General features: G+C 58.4%; 1 protein-coding gene across 3 annotated transcripts in view; it reads right to left on the bottom strand.

Moving 5' to 3' along the window:
• The window catches only part of GSE1 (Gse1 coiled-coil protein), a 499,199-nt gene that overhangs the window by 404,156 nt on the left and 81,614 nt on the right, over positions 1–13,429 (bottom strand). The gene's annotated exons all lie outside the window — the stretch shown is intronic.

The raw sequence follows: 13,429 nt of genomic DNA, 5'->3' as shown, positions 1-13,429 counted from the left end.
CTCCTTCCCTGCTAGAAGCTCAGCTCCCTAAGGGCAGGGATCTCTGTCCACTTTGTCCACTGCTCTATCCTGTGAGCCTAGAACAGGGCCTGGCACACAGTAGGTGCTCAATTAACACTGAATTGCAGAATGGAGGAACCCAGACGCTCGCCGAGTTCTTTTCAGCTCCCATTGCAACACATTTTCCAACTGGTGCCCACGGCAAGCTTGTGAGAGATGGAGCAAGTGTCACTCTTACACCCAATTTCAGATGAGGAAACTGGGCTGTGGGGAGGATCAGACTTGTGCAAGGTCACACATGGAGTCTCGGACTCCCACTCTGGTGTGATTGCTAAATGCAGAACCCTGTGATCTGTTGGCAAATTCAGGCTCTAGGGATCAGGCATTCTGGCCTTGCCTCCTTCTCCTGCTGACAAGCCTGCAGTGTAATGGCATGGCCAAAATGGAAACCGTTACCCTAGAAATCATCGATGTGGGGCTGGAGGAGGGAGGCCACGGCGTGCTTCCTCTGAAGTCCCGGCATGCGGCTTCAGGGCCGTGACGATGATGCCTGCCATCTGAGAGGCCCCCCGGTGCAAAGACACACAGCTAATTAGCTGTCAAAAGCGATGCAAACTCTAGCTGGCCCCCTCCCCGACAATCTCTCCCAGAATCACCCTCTGCCACCGCGTGTCACCACATGATAAAAGGAAATATGTTCAAAGCAGAACCACTAACAAGAGACAGGGAGGCTCTGAGAGGCAGAAGGAAGCAGATTGCCTCTGACACTCTCCGAGGAAAGGGGGATAAATTAAAACCATTAAAAAAATAATTTGTCATCGTCAATTTTCAGAAAGAAGTCATTCTTGAAGAGCAGGCTTCTTGTTTGGGGCATTCCAAGCATCCGCCGGGAAGACGCCAGTGAAGTGGTTAAGAGTCTGGGCTCTGGATTCAAAACAGGTTCTGTCCCTTGTGACCTGTGTGACCTGGGGCAAGTCACCGCACCTGCTTGGCCTCAGTTTGCCCATCTGTAAAGTGGGGGAGACAAACATCCCGAGCCTATGAGAAAATACACATATCTCAGGATACACATGAGGGTTTAGTCCCCCAGGGCCAGCCAAAGCAGGCACCAAATCACAGGTGCTGATGCGCCCCGCTGCTGCCCAGCTGCAGAAACACAGGCACATTCTCAACCCCCTCAGCTTCCTTGTCTGTAGAATGGGGACGATGGCGGCTCTGGCATATAAAGTGCTTAGCGTGCACCTGAACAGCCATCCACCGTGGGATGATCTGCTGGGCCCTGTGGACACTGCTGAAAGTCAATGGCCTCAGGATGGCTGGGAACCCATCAATGCCCAGCCCTCTCCTGCTGGCCGCCATGTCCCCTCTACCACACGGGGCAGCCCGTCACTCTGAGCCTGTCCTGGCCTCTCCCACGAGGCCCCCATGGATGCTGGGCTGCCTCGGAGATGTGCCTACCCACTCTGCACCCTCCTCCTCTGCGGGATAAAGGGAAACACGCCAAGTGCCTACCTGGATGAGCCCTTGCCAGAAGTCAGGCACAGCTCAAAACTGTGTGAAATTCACTGAGTCAACAACTGCTCACTGTACAGATGGAATACTGAGGCACTGAGGCAGAGTCACACCCTGAGTGAGTGGGGGCACCAGGCCTCCTGCCCCCAAGGGTAGGTGAGGCAGAGTCACACCCTGAGTGACTGGGGGCACCAGGCCTCCTGCCCCCAAGGGTAGGTGAGGCAGAGTCACACCCTGAGTGACTGGGGGCACCAGGCCTCCTGCCCCCAAGGGTAGGTGAGGCAGAGTCACACCCTGAGTGACTGGGGGCACCAGGCCTCCTGCCCCCAAGGGTAGGTGAGGCAGAGTCACACCCTGAGTGACTGGGGGCACCAGGCCTCCTGCCCCCAAGGGTAGGTATGACAGGCAAGCACATGGCAGTGGGTGTGGTTGGGACCAAAGCGGAGGTGTAGTCTTGAGCATGTGTTTGGAAAGCTCTGGCAAGAATGCGAGCTGGGATGGGGCAGCCCAGGGCAGAATAAATAGCCCAGACCCTGGGCAGCCTTGGCCCTCCAGGCGGAGGTGGTAAGGGCTGATCACTTAGAGCACTGGGTGAGGCCCGGTGACCAGAGCACCCGGGAGAGGCCAGGACCCGTCAGGGCCAAGCCATGGTGGAACTGAGCACCCCCAGGCTGAATGCCCCCTCCCAAGATGCCAGGCCGGGCCTTTCCAAACACATTCCCTTTCTCCCTGCAGCTGGGTTGGGGTAGGTAAACAGATGTCCTCAGCCCCCATCTGGATGCTGGCACAGAGGCCACCCATGGACTCCCTGAGCCCTCAGTGCCACGCCCCATGCGCTCATCACTGCAGGATGTCATGCAGGGGTGGGGACTCCCAGTACAGTGCAGGGGCAACAGGGAAGTAGAGAGTAGATGGTGGGTACATGGGCAGGGGCACAGCAGCTCCCTGGAGTAGGGAGCACAGGGGGCCAGAAAGGGCCCTGTGGAATAGCCCCCATTGCCCTGAGAACCGCTCCTACCAGAGGAGTCGCTGAGTTGAAATGTTTGACCTGGCTGGGTGCTGTGGCTCACGCCTATAATCCCAACGCTTCGGGAGGCCGAGGTGGGTGGATCACCTGAGGTCAGGAGTTCGAGACTAGCCCGGCCAATATAGTGAAGCCCCGTCTCTATTAAAAATACAAAAATTAGCCAGGCGTGGTGGCGGGCACCTGTAATCCCAGCGACTTGGGAGGCTGAGGCAGGAGAATCACTTGAACCCAGGAGGCAGAAGTTGCAGTGAGCCAAGATAGCACCACTGCACTCCAGCCTGGGCAACAGAACGAGACTCCATCCTCCCCTCCAAAAAAAAAAAAAAAAGAAAAGAAAGAAAGAAAAGAAAAAGAAAAAAGGAAAAATAAAAAAGAAATGTTTGACCCGACAAGAGTCAAGGCCACTGAAATTAAAGCCGTGGTGTGACCCAAGACCAGAGGCAACTAGACTGTCAGGTGTCCAGGTACCATGGGAGGGCAGTGGGCTGCCGTGAGCCCCAGCCTGGAAGCACCACCAATGATGACCGGCGCTGCTGCAGGGGGGCTGCCCATGCCCCGCAGGGCCCCCTATGTCCTGTGGGGCTCACACAGGGACACCAGCCCCCTCCTCTACTGCCTCATCTCCATCCCTTTCTGGTAAGTGCTGGCCAGATGGAGCCCTAAGCCTTGCGGTGGGCCTCCTCCTCCAGGAAGCTGGGTTAGGCCCCGCCTCTGTGTGCCTGAGTGGTCACCGTCCAGCCCTTTCTCCCTGCAGCTGGGCCGGGGTAGGTCAACAGATGTCTCCAGCCCCCATCTGGATGCTGGCACGGAGGCCACCCATGGACTCCCTGAGCCCTCAGTGCCACGCCCCATGCGCCCATCACTGCAGGATGTCATGCAGGGGTGGGGGGTCCCAGTACAGTGCAGGGGCAACAGGGAAGCAGAGAGCAGGTGGTGGGCACACGGGCAGGGGCACAGCCCTGCCCTCGGGACTGTTACTGCTCTCAATTCCCCTCTCCTCTGCCACCTGTGTGGCCCCCATCTGGCACTGATGCTTCCACAGGGGACAAAACCCCAGCAGCAGGACAAGCAGCTCCTCCCCCTAGCCCTGTGCAGTTCTGTGCAGCTGCTCACCCTCTCTGCCCTGGCTGCCCTGGGGCAAAACGAGCCGGCCATGAGGGCCTCCAGCCCACACCCCACAGGACAGCTGTGACTCCAGTCTTCATTCTGAGATCCCGTCTGGCTGTTTGTAGATCCTTGGCCTCTTTACACAAAAAACAAGTCTTCAGGTGCCTGGAGCCCACGGCAGGAGGGGTGGAGAACGGATGGAAGGGGCAAGCACAGGGGGGGCTAGGGTGGAGCACAGGGCAGGACGGGGGCTACACACAGTGGGGCCGTGCGGATGGGCAGCTGGGAGGCAACCGGGGTTCCTTGGAGACCAGGGGCACAAGCCCCCGCCCCTGGTGACATGATGTTACTTCTCCCTTCCACAGTCGCGGTGGCCCCTGCAGAACGCTCCTCCTCCCTTGCACTGAGCCCCCATCCTCCCTGGGCAGAGGTCAAGGCCCTCTCCTCTCTCCAGGACCAAGAGGGGCCTCTGGGGAGCTTCTCCCCAGCCTGGCAGCTCCCAGGGGCCTCCCAGAAGAGCTCAGCCCCCAGAGAAGAAGGGGGAGCAGTGGGCCCCTGACAGCTGAGCGATTGCCATGGCAACTGTGCGGCAGGGCAGCTGGCAGGGGGGAGGTTGGCAGAACAACGGGCTGGCCTCCCACGGGGAGAGGGCGAGGTCAGGCTGGGGCACGGGGGCCACAAGGGCGGAGGCTAAACTGCCACAGCTCCCTTCGCAGGCCTGACAAGCGCCAACATGACAAGCTTGTCCCTCTTGGAGGAGTGCATGGTGACCCCGCTGGGCGGTCACTGACCAGGCGGGAAGGACATCTGGGAACCCCTCCAGGCCCGGCCGCTTTGACAACCTCTCCCTCCTCCTCCCACAGGCGGGGAAGGGGCTCTTGCTGGGATTCCTGATGCCTTGGGAGACAGAGGCGCCCTGGCACCCAGCTCCCCCTCCACCTGGAGGGCAGCCAGGAAGGGGTGGCGGGGAGCAGGGGCCGCGGGGCCGCAGGATACAGGAGGGCTGAGCTTTGCTGGGTTTGCCTGCTGCTGTTTCTGCAGCTCATGGTGGGGACCTGGTGAGAACGTGTTCAGTGGAAGAATGAAGGAATCAGTGGGCCTCGTCCCAACATCCTCTCACCGTGACTCAGGAAGGGAGTCCCAGGGGTGCGGAGCCAGGACAGATGCTCGGCTGAGATCAAGCTCAGTCTGTGTGACTCCAACCTGTTGTCAGCCCCTCAAGGGAACTGGGCTGCTCCCGGCGGTGTGATGGGCCGGTGGGCCATGTTCACGGTTTTGGGGGAGCTGGAGGGGACTCTCAGCCCAACTCTGTCCCTTCTGAAGATGCGTGAGGAGGCCCCTGCTGCCTGCTGGCCTTCTAGGTGCACAGCCTGCCCTGACCCTCAATTGAGATCCTTACCCAACCCAGCAAGGGCTGTTTTGCCCATTCTACAGATGGGGAAACTGAGGACCCCCAAAGTGAGTCAAGCTGCCCAAGATTACTCTGCAAAGTGAGGAACTAAGTCCAGGCCCTGAGCTCCCAATCACACCACCCCTCCTAAGCCCCTGGAATCTCCAGGTGAGGGGCCTCAGTTTACGTGTATGTATAAACTGAGACATGGAGGAATGTTGAGAGAGCGTCCCAGATACTCAGGGAGATACTCAATCTTAGCTAGTCTCTTCTCTTCTCTTCTTTTCTTTTTTGTTTTTGAGACAGGGTCTCACTCTATTGCCCAGGCAATGGTGCCATCACGGCTCACTACAGCCTCACTCAAATGACTGGGCTCAAGTGATTCTCTCACCTCAGCCTCACCAGTAGCTGGGACCACCACGTCCTGCTAATTTTTAAGTTTTTTGTAGAAACGGCGGTCTCACTATGTTGCCCAGGCTAGTTTTTTTCCTTTGCAATAAAGGCAGTTTATAAAATGCTTGACTAAATGTGATTTCATTTTTCATATCTTTTAAGACTTCTGTAAATCAATTTACAAGTATATAAGAAACATCCTTCCTCGTGCTCCAGCTTGAAGTTGGATAAAATATAAGTGAATGAGCTCCTGGGGAAATATGGTAGAAAATGCAGAACATTGCTGAGCGTGGTGGCTCATGCCTGTAATCCCAGCACTTTGGGAGGCCGAGGCAGGAGGATCACCTGAGGTTAAGAGTTCGAGACCAGCCTGGCTGACATGGTTGAAACCCCATCTCTACTAAAAATTCAAAAATTAGCCAGACGTGGTGGCGGGGCTCCTGTAATCCCAGCTATTCAGGAGGATGAGGCAGGAGAATCACTTGAACCCAGGAGGTGGAGGTTGCAGTGGGCCGAGATCGTGCCACCGCGCTCCAGCCTGGGTGACTGTCTCAAAAAAAATGAAAATGCAGAGCGTTGTTCCAGTTGTTCTTCTCCAACAAATACAGCAAGTACAATCCACCCTTCGTCTCTTCAACCTCCCTATGTCCCATGTCCCCCCACCCAAAGACTCCCACCTTGTCTAATAACAAGAGCAGTGCCATCCAATACAAAGCATCGTGACAGAAAGAACCTTCTAGATCTGTGTTGCTCAATGCAGTGGCAACCGGCCACATGTGGTGAGCACTTGAAATTCAGTGAGTGCAGCTGAGGAACTGAATTTTGCGTTGCGTTTCATTGACATATAAGTGGCCACATGTGGTGACAGTCCTGGGCCCCAAAGCTGGAGAGTAAAACGTTTATCATTTACTACAAGTGTGTCCTGAGGCCAGAGGGCAGAAGAGTGAGGGACGAGACCCCAGGGCTGACAAAACCTCTGGGTGGCTCAGCACCCCATGACGGGGACAGACATGGGGTCTGAGCTGGTGGGTGTGTTCAGGCAGGGATGGGGAGGAGCTGGTGGACTCCGGGGTCCTGGATGGAAATACAGCATGAGCCAAGGCCGGGAGGCCGGGCCAGGTGCTGGATCAGGCCCAGGGAGAGCTTTGCCAAGGAACGTGCCTGGGCAGCCCTGACCCTGAGTGAGTGCCTCAGCCACATCACACCTCAGCTTCCCCATCTGCACCAAGGCAACGAGAACAGTCCCAAACCTAAGGCTACTCTAAGGCTGAATGAGCCAGTGCATGCAAAGCGTCTGCCTTATACAGGGTGCTCCTAAGTGCTGACTGTTGTCATTTTTATTAATGCAAAGCATTCAGACGTGTCTGCCTTATAGAGGGCGCTCCACAGGTACTGGCTGTTGTCATTATTATTATTATATTATTATCATCACATGTTTGTTGGGTTGTTTTCCCCACTTGAAGCTCCCGCCCTCCACCCCCCTGGTGCTGTCCGAGTCTGCCTGCCGAGGGAAGAGCCTCCAACTCACCCTGTTGGCGTCCCCTCCCCACCGCATGATTTAACCAGAAAAACCGGCATTGTTTCAGCCCCACGACACTATGAGGAAATTAGTATTATTCTCCCATCTTACATATGGGGAAGCTGAGGGACAGGGAGGTTAAGGGACTTGCCCAAGGTCACGCAGGATTGAGAAGTAGGCACTGGCCGGGTGTGGTGGCTCATGCCTGTATTCCCAGCACTTTGGGAGGCCGTGGTAGGAGGACTGCTTGAGCCCAGGAGTTTGAGACCAGCCTGGACAACACGGTGAGACCCCATCTCTACAAAAATTTAAAACTGCGCCAGGCATGATCGTGCACACTTGTAGTCCCAGCTGTTCAGGAGGCTGAAGTGGGAGGATGGCTTGAGCGCAGGAGGTCAAGGCTACAGTGAGCCGAGATCACGCCACTGCACTCCAAAAAAAAGAAAGAAAAGTAGGCACTGACTGGCCGGGTGCGGTGGCTCACGCCTGTAATCCCAGCACTTTGGGAGGCCAAGGCAGGCAGATCACGAGGTCAGGAGTTCGATACCAGCCTTGCCAACATGGTGAAACCCTCTAAAACTACAAAAATTAGCCAGGTGTGGTGGTGGGCGCCTGTAATCCCAGCTACTCGGGAGGCTGAGGCAGGAGAATCGCTTGAACCCGGGAGGCAAAGGTTGCAGTGAACCGAGATCGTGCCACCGCGCTCCAGCCTGGGCAACAGAGCAAGACTCCACCTCAAAAAAAAAAAAGGCATTGACATAACCCCCACTTTACAGATGGGGAAACTGAGGCTGGGAGGGGTATCGTCAGTGGTCCTGGACCACACAGCCAGAAGGCAGCTGGGTCAGGCTGGGCCAGCAGCTGGGCTTTTGGGCCTCCCAAGCCCAGGCTCTGGCCTCTGGGCTCCTGGGTCTCCCAGGCAGCAGGAGTAAGGGGAGAAGCCTCTGGAAGGGCTGGGGAGCGGGTGGGGAGGTGTGTACAGCAGGATGGGCTTCTGCCACTCGCTCCATCCTGCCTCTCACGCCCGCCCCTCGGGGAGCCGGAAGCTGGCAACAGCGACCGCCGCCGCCGCCGCCTCCCCCCTCTCTGGGCCCATCTGCTCCAGCACCGGGATCCGGTGGGTGGCAGGTCCCTGAAGAGACCGCCCGCGGCAGAGGTGGGTGCTACCCCCAACCACCTCTTCCCCCAGCCTGGGGATCACCGGGGGACACAGAACAGTGTTCATGAGCGCGCTGTGGTGGGCAGAGCAGGCCGGATGCCCCTCCACCTCCAGCACTGGGACCTGGGCACACATCTCCGGCCTCGGCTGCTGCAGGTGTGAAATGGGCACAGCATGTCTTGGTGTAACAGTGGGCTCTAGGCCAGCTCCTGCCCCTGACTGGGACCCCTCTGCCTGCGTCCTTCCCTTTAGGTTTCCTGACCATAACGTCTGAGTTTCCAAGACCCTCCCATTTCAAATCAGTGCTGCCGCCCAGGAGCACGGTCATCCTGGTCACAGGTGTGTGGCCGGGCTTAGGATCAGAGCGAGCGAGGCGCGAGGATGTGTGGACAGGGAGTGAGATTTCCAAAAGACCTCCCCAGTGGGTGGCAAGGGCCCCCCAGAAGCTAAGAGCCCAGAGCCACCTGTCTCAATTGATGATGCTCATTGCCAGACCTCCTGGGGTCAGGGGACCTCTCCGAGTGGGGCAGTCATGCTAAAGGGTCACCTAATAGCAGAATATGTGCTGAGCACCTGCTGTGTGCGAGGCGCTGTGGGAGAGGCTAGGGGACAACTTCTTGAGGATCAACACATGTCCCAGTCCACACAGCCAAGAGAACCAGGTCTGCAGGCACCTGGGCTAAGGGCAGGGGCAGGCAGGGCTCTGCGGGAGAAAAGCTGGGTCCCACCACCTGTTCCTGCTTCCTAGGAGTAGGCTCCAGTGCCGGCTCTGCCATTGGGCTGTGTGACCCCAGGCCAGTCACTTGACCTCTCTGTGCACCAGAGTACACCAGGGTAGAAACCATGCCCCCTTGGGGGCGATCCCGAGAGGTGAGATGAGCTGCTGCCTGGCACATGGTAAGTGCCCCATATGGGCTGGCAATCGGATGGTGCTGAGGCTGCGCCCCACACGGCAGGGTCCCCATCCTTCTCCAGATGGGAATTCGGCCTCTATTTTTGCTCCAGCTCCATCCCACACCTTCCCGACATGATGCTCCAGACATCCAGACATGCTTGCCACCTCTGAGCCCACAGCACCCAGTCTGTGCCGCCTCCTGCCCTTTGCACACACAGTTCTCACTGCCAGGAGCAGCCTCCGAGCCCACAGCACCCAGCCTGTCCCACCTCCTGGCCTTTGCATGCACAGTTCCCTCCAACAGAAGCACTCTTGCCACCCTCCTTCTCCCCTGGCTAACTCTTCCTCCAGGTCTTCCAGGAAGGAGGCTGGGCGGGATGTCCTTCCTCTGGGTGCTCCCAGACTCCTGGAGCTCCGACCAGTGGCATCAATCACACTGTACCATAGCCCACCCTGGCACAGTGAGCCCTGGGAGGATGAGGCCTCCCCATCCCTCTGCAACACCCAGAAACCAGCGTACAGGAGGGACTCCAGAAAGAGGAGGCAGAGGAACAAAGGGGTTCCAGGTGGAGACAGCAGAGGTGGCTGCAGCAGCAGCAGCTCTGTTCCCCCTGGAGACCCCACCCCATTTCCAGGGCCACACAGGCTGCAGCTCTGCAGGATATGGCAGGGGACAGCGACACCTAGCGGGCAGCGGGCACAGTGCCCCACCACCCAGGAGGCCCAGCACAGCCCAGGCCCCAAGCAAGCGGGGTTGCAGACTCCAGGGCAGGACTGGGGCAGAGGGGCACCCAGCAAGCCAGGCGGGTGCTGCGCTCGCCGGCAGCGAGGCAGGCCTTGGCGCCTTCTCTGCTCCTCCTGCCTCCTCCCGTGGGCAGCTCATTCCCGCGTGGCATATGCCCGCCATATGCTCTCCCCGTCACAGCATCTTCAGCGGGCCTGCAAGCAGCCTGCTGGCGGGGGGGCGGGGGCGGGGGCGCCTATGAGCTGGAGCCGCCTGGCTGCTGCGCCTTACAAGCTGCGGGGAGTGGCTAGGGGCTGCCAAGGGCAGGGAGCCCACCCAGCTTCCACCTCCCTTCCACCTCCCTGTGGGCACGTGTCAGCTCCACCAAGGCCCCTGCAAGGGAGCCGAGCCTGTGGTCATCCCACATTACAGGCAGCCAAACTGAGGCTCAGAGAAGCTGAGTGCCTTACTGGAGGATACAGAGCCTGCAAGGACAGGCCCATCCTGTCACCGGCAGCCTCAGACTGCACCTGTAACTTGGGGCAGGTGAATGGGGTGACTCACTGTGGCGTTCTCTGATGTTGGAGGCTCAAGGGTTCAAAGCTTTGCTGTGCCGTCCCCGCACTGGCATGACCTCAGTTTCCTCCTCCCCTGAAACCACAGCTGGGGCCTCTCTGGCCTCTTCCTGCTCTGACAAACCCCTGAAGGAGGATCTTTAGGGCACTTCTGGGCCTCACACCTGACCCTGACTTGAGCTTCTCAAACTGGGTTCCCCAGAGTGCTGGCGCCTGCAGATGGGCTTGGGTGTGCCCAAGGGGCTCAGGGGAAATTTGAGATGGGGACCAGGGAGTTGTCCCCCTTAAACCAGAAAGTGTCTAGGGCTGATTTCCACAGTAATTTCATGGGCGTACACATCCTAAGCAACAAGGGGAGGGAGGAAGATTCCAGAACTTTGTGCTATGGCGGAGGTAACACTGAGCTACAGTGACAGGTCCAGCCCCCTCCTGTCGCCAGATTCCCTCAGGAGCCAGGCCGGGTGACCACATGGAGCAGATTCCCGGGCAGCGGACGTTTACTGAGCATCTACTCAGTACGAGGCTCCATCATTTCCAAGCTTCGTTTAATCCCACAGTGCGGGAGTCAGCCCTGGGTCTCCGGAGTCAGACTCTGGGGTTGAACTCCTCTCTCTGCCATCTATTAGTGTGTGCCGATCAGGCAGTGACTCACCTCTCTATGCCTCCGTTTCCTCATCTCTAAAATGGAGCTGACAGCAGTTCCTACCTGTTCATGGCAGCCTGGCATGGTGGCCTCTGACAGCCAGGTAGTGGCTGGCTCTGAGCACACAGCAGGGACCTACTTGCCTGGAGGATGGGATAGGGGTTCCACACACCCAGCGGTTGTGTGCAGCCCCCTAATGCAGACAGGAGCTAGGTGCCAGTCCACCAGGCAGCTGCTGCGTTACTCAGGCCCCTTGATGCAGAATCACCTGGGAAAGAGGAAGAGCCGCTTGCGTTTAGAAAAGCGGGTCCTGTACCCCGCAGCAGAGGCCTGTGTGTGAAAAGGGGCACGTGCCCAGCAGGCAGGGTCTGACCACCCAGCAAGGCCCGGGAGGCACCACCACAGGCAGGCAGGCCCCGGGCCCAGCCCCTGCCCAGGGTCACTCTGCTGCCCTTCTCCAGCCCTGTCTGGTTTCTGGGTCAGGCGGAGCAGGGTTCGAGCCCCGGCCTGGCCGTACCCCCGCTGGATGACCTCGGGCCTGTCTCCTGCTGCACCCAGGGAAACAGAGAACAGGACTGTGCTGCAGCTCAGCCAGCTGGTGAGTGCCAGGCCACATGGCCGCCCACTCACCCGGCACTTCCTGGGCACCTACTCTGTGCTGTTTGTGCTGGGTGCTGGGACACGATGGTGGAGAAAACAGACATGAGTCCTTCCCCATAGGGACAGGCTTTGTCACCTTGAGGGCATCCGTGGGAGGACAAAGCAGCCTGAGGGCAGGGCCTCTGAGAGCTGGAAGAAGCTGCTCTGTGGAGAGCACTCACACACGGAGGTGCCCAAGAGCCACAACCCCATACCAAGCCACATGTCTGAGGGGATGGAGACACGCGTCCACAGGCACGCTCACACCCGGGTGATTCATAACAGCCCAGAGTGGGAGCAGCCCAAACATCCATCTACGGATGGACAGACAACGAGACGTGGCACACCCACACAGTGGAATATTACTCAGCTATGAAAAGGAATGAAGTCTTGACTTGTGCTACATGGATGACTGCAGAAACCAGACGCCGAGTGAAAGAAGCCAGACAGAAGTCCACATGCTGTGATTCCACAGAGATGAAATGTCCAGAACAGGCCAATGCCTGGAGACAAGAAGTAGAGATGGGTGGTTGCCAGGGACTGGGGAGGGGACGGGGAGAAGTAGATGGGTGGTTGCCAGGGACGGGGGGTGGGGGTGGGGAGTGACGGCTGAGGATGCAGGGTTTCTTTTGGGGGTGGTGGAAATATTCTAGAATTAGATAGTGGTGATGGTTGCACAACTCTGTGAATATCCTCAAAACCACTAAACTCTACACTTTAAATCAGTGGCTTGCATGATATGTGAATTATATCTCAATACGGCTGTTATAAAAAAACTGCACTTAAAATAGCACTTACAAAATGCCATTTTTCATACATTGGGGTATTTTTGAAATACAAAAATGAAAAGGCATGAACACATATTGTTTTGATGATCAGCAGCATAATAAAGGTGCTTGGGGGTCTCCATGGCAAGGGGCTTGGGGACAGAGCAGTAGGGGGTCGGGGGAGGCCTGGCCCTGGCGCCTCCACCCCCAGCTGGGTTCACCAGGCATCCTGGGAACACCCAGCTGGGGCGGGGCCAGCCAAGCGCAGACGCCCCACCAGCTGCTCTGTTTGTAAACTGCCAGCCGGTCCTGCGGGGGCCGGGTGAGAGGGGGTGCGCTGCTGGCACAAACAGGGCGCCACAAGAACCTCTGCCAGGAACCCAGGACCCTTCGCCAGGCCTCCCTGGAAAAGTCCAAGCCCATTCTGAAAGAAAGGCCACTTGGCCTCCCTCCCTGGTGTGGGCAAGGGGAAGAGGGGCCTCTTCAAGGGACACAGCCAGGGGCTCGGCCTGGCCTCAAGTTGGTGGACGAAACTAGGAGAGAACCGAGCAGAGCTGCCGAGGACACAGCAGACCAACACCGCAGGAGCTGCAGCAGGAGCCAGGCGGGTGCTGCTCCACAAACCTTGCCCTCACCCCAGGGGACCCCGCAACAGCTTGGGAGGCAGGAGCCGTTCTCATCCCTGCTACAGACAAGGAAACCGACGCATGGAGAAGCGCCCAGCTGGCATCGCTCTCGGCCCTGCCGCATCACCGGCTTCTGCAGCTGTGACACTGCTGCCCTCATGGAGGACAACTGGAGTGATGGGCCGTGGAGGGCATCTGCCTGCCCAGCTGCCCAACTGCAGGTCGACCTGACCCTGTGCCACTTGGGCACGGAGCTGTGAGGGGCAGCCCCGACTCCAAGCCAGGCCCTCAGGGCTACCAGAACACCCCCTTCCCAAATGTCCTGCTGCGGGGACAGCTGGACAACGTGAGCCCCAGGACCAGGCCTGCCCCAGAGTGGCTGGACACCTGCCCCGGGTGTCCTGGTGGGAACCTAGGACTCTGCCCTGCTGTGCTGTTGCTCCATGGAGTGAC

Source organism: Pongo abelii, chromosome 18 (genome assembly GCF_028885655.2).
Source record: "Pongo abelii isolate AG06213 chromosome 18, NHGRI_mPonAbe1-v2.0_pri, whole genome shotgun sequence".
Lineage (NCBI taxonomy): Eukaryota > Metazoa > Chordata > Mammalia > Primates > Hominidae > Pongo > Pongo abelii.
Note: the sequence above shows the minus strand (reverse complement) of the source record. Positions and strands in the feature narration are given on the sequence as shown.